The sequence below is a fragment of the Lagopus leucura genome, unplaced genomic scaffold, assembly GCF_019238085.1.
Source record: "Lagopus leucura isolate 7727_CA_CO unplaced genomic scaffold, USGS_WTPT01 33223-0_obj-0_obj, whole genome shotgun sequence".
NCBI classification, from domain to species: Eukaryota; Metazoa; Chordata; class Aves; order Galliformes; family Phasianidae; genus Lagopus; species Lagopus leucura.
The window spans coordinates 1-2459 of record NW_024966757.1 but is presented as its reverse complement, the minus strand read 5'-3'; the positions used below and the strand labels follow the sequence as shown (position 1 = coordinate 2459).

Below are 2459 nucleotides of genomic sequence, written 5' to 3'. Positions count from 1 at the left end.
CTATCTATCTATCTATCTATCATCTATCTATCATCTATCTATCTATCCATCTATCTATCTACCCATCCATCCATCCATCTATCCATCCATCCATCCATCCATCCATCCATCCATCCATCCATCATCTATCATCTATCTATCTATCTATCTATCTATCTATCTATCTATCTACCTATCATCTATCTATCTATCCATCCATCCATCCATCCATGTTCGTTCCAGAAGAGCCACCCAGCTCCACGCTGGGCTCACGAGAACTTTTGAGCCCTGGGCTATTAGGACCAGCAGTGCCCAGCAGTGTATCACACGCACAGCATCACAGAATCACAAGGTTGGAGACGAGCTGCAAGATCATCCAGTCCAACCCCCCTCCCGTTCCTATCAGTGCCACCAGCACCAAACCATCTCTTGTAGCTCCTCATCCAGGCGCCTCTTGAACACAACCAGGGCCGGCGCCTGCACCACCTCCCTGTGCAGCCATTGCAGTGCCTGACCACCCTTTGAGAGCAGCAGTTTCTCCTCATATCCAACCTAAACCTCCTCTGCTACAACTTCTTGCCATTTCCTCGGCTCCTGCTATTTGCCTGGGAGAAGAGGCCAGGCCCTTTTGCACCGCAGCCTCCCTCCATGCAGTTGTACAGTGCAATGAAGTCTCCCCTGAGCTCCTCTTCTCCACACTGAACAATCCCACCTCCTCATCTTTGTGCTCCAGACCCCTCACCATTTCGTTGCTCTTCTCTGCACACGTTCCAGGGCCTCAATGTCTTTCTTGTAGTGAGGGGCCCAAAACTGAACCCAGCACTCGAGGTGCGGCCTCACCAGTGCTGAGTACAGGGGATGCTCAGCTCCCTGCTCTGCTGGCCATTCCTAATGCAGGCCAGGATGCCGTTGGCCCTCTTGGCCACTTGGGCACACTGCTGGCTCATGTTCAGCTGAGCATCAACCAACGCCCCCAGGTCCCTTTCCTCTTCCAATCATCCAACCACTCACCCCCAAGCCTGTAACGCTGCCTGGGGTTGTTGTGGCCAAAGCGCAGCACCCGACACTCGGCCTTGTTGAACCTCATCCCATTCACCTCAGCCCAGCGATCCAGCTGATCCAGATCCCTCTGCAGGGCCTCCCTGCCCTCAGGCAGATCGACACAACCTCCCAACTTGGTGTCATCTGCAAACTCACTCAGGGTGCACTCAGTCCCTTCATCTAAGTCATCAATGAAGATATTAAACAGGATGGGCCCAGTACCGACCCCTGGGATAGATCGTGCCTTGCTTGAGCGCATGGCAGAAGCTGGCCTTGCATGATGGTGCTTCATCTCACACCTGCCAGGATGGAGCAGCTTGATGCTCGCTGGCACACGTGAGCCTCTGCCTCCTGCAGGCCATATTTCCGATGGCTGCACGCTGCTTTGCTCTGCTCTGTACTTATGGCCTGTGGCTGGGCAGAAGTCCTGTCTGTGCACGGAGTGGTTACTTCCATTACTTTCTAAGTGTTTTCTCTCAGCAAAATTTCAAGAAACGGGGAGAAATGGGGGAGACTGAGGATGTGTGGGGATAAACAGAGAAGAAATGGGGATAAAGGAGGGGATAAAGAGAGAAGAAATGGGGATAAAGGAGGGGATAAAGAGAGAAGAAATGGGGATAAAGGAGGGGAAATGGAGAACAGATGGGGATAAATGGAGAACAGATTGGAGGAAATGCGGAGAAATGGGGGGAATGGAGAGAAACTGGGGAAATTAAATGGAGATCCGTGAGGGATAAATGGAGAGAAAGGGGTCCGGAGGGGGGCAGAGGGGACAACGCGGGGGGAAGGAAAGAAATCAGCGGGGGGCAGAGTAGGGAGAAGGGGCGGGACTCGAACCCGCGGCTCTGGGCTCCCGTGGCCACGCCCCCTCCCTCGTGACCACGCCCCCCTCCGGTGGCCACGCCCCCCAGGAGGCTTTCCTGCCGGGCGGGGCTGTGGCGGCGCGCGGTAGCGTGGCCGAGCGGTCCAAGGCGCTGGATTTAGGCTCCAGTCCCCGAGGGGACGTGGGTTCGAATCCCACCGCTGCCAGCGGGGCGCGGCGCCCGCTTTTGTGGCCCCCCCCCCCCCCCCCCAAATCCTTCTCCAAACGTCCCAGGGCTGCCCTACGGTGAGGGGGGGCTCCATTATTGCGCCCCCCACCCTCAAAAGGTCCCGCAGGTACCACGTGGTGAGGGGGAAGGGACTCAGACTTTTGTGCCCTCCCGGCCCCCCCCCCCCCCCAAAGGTCCTGGATGGTCGCACAGTGTGGGAGGGGGGAGATGGGGGGATACGTTTGTGACTCCCCCCCTCCCAAGGTTCTGAGGATCCCAATTTTGTGCCCCACTCCCCCCAAAGATCCTGGGTGCGTCACACGGTGCTGGGTGGGGGGTCCCACTTTTGCGACCCCCCTCACCCACCCCCAAGGTCCCAAAGGTCCCAATATTGTTCCTCCCCCCCCC

General features: G+C 56.9%; 1 non-coding gene across 1 annotated transcript; it reads left to right on the top strand.

Annotated features, from left to right (window-relative positions):
* The first annotated feature begins 1967 nt into the window (after positions 1-1967).
* On the top strand, positions 1968-2049 carry TRNAL-UAG. The gene has a single exon. It is a non-coding gene; the product is annotated as a tRNA-Leu (tRNA).
* Positions 2050-2459: the final 410 nt, after the last annotated feature.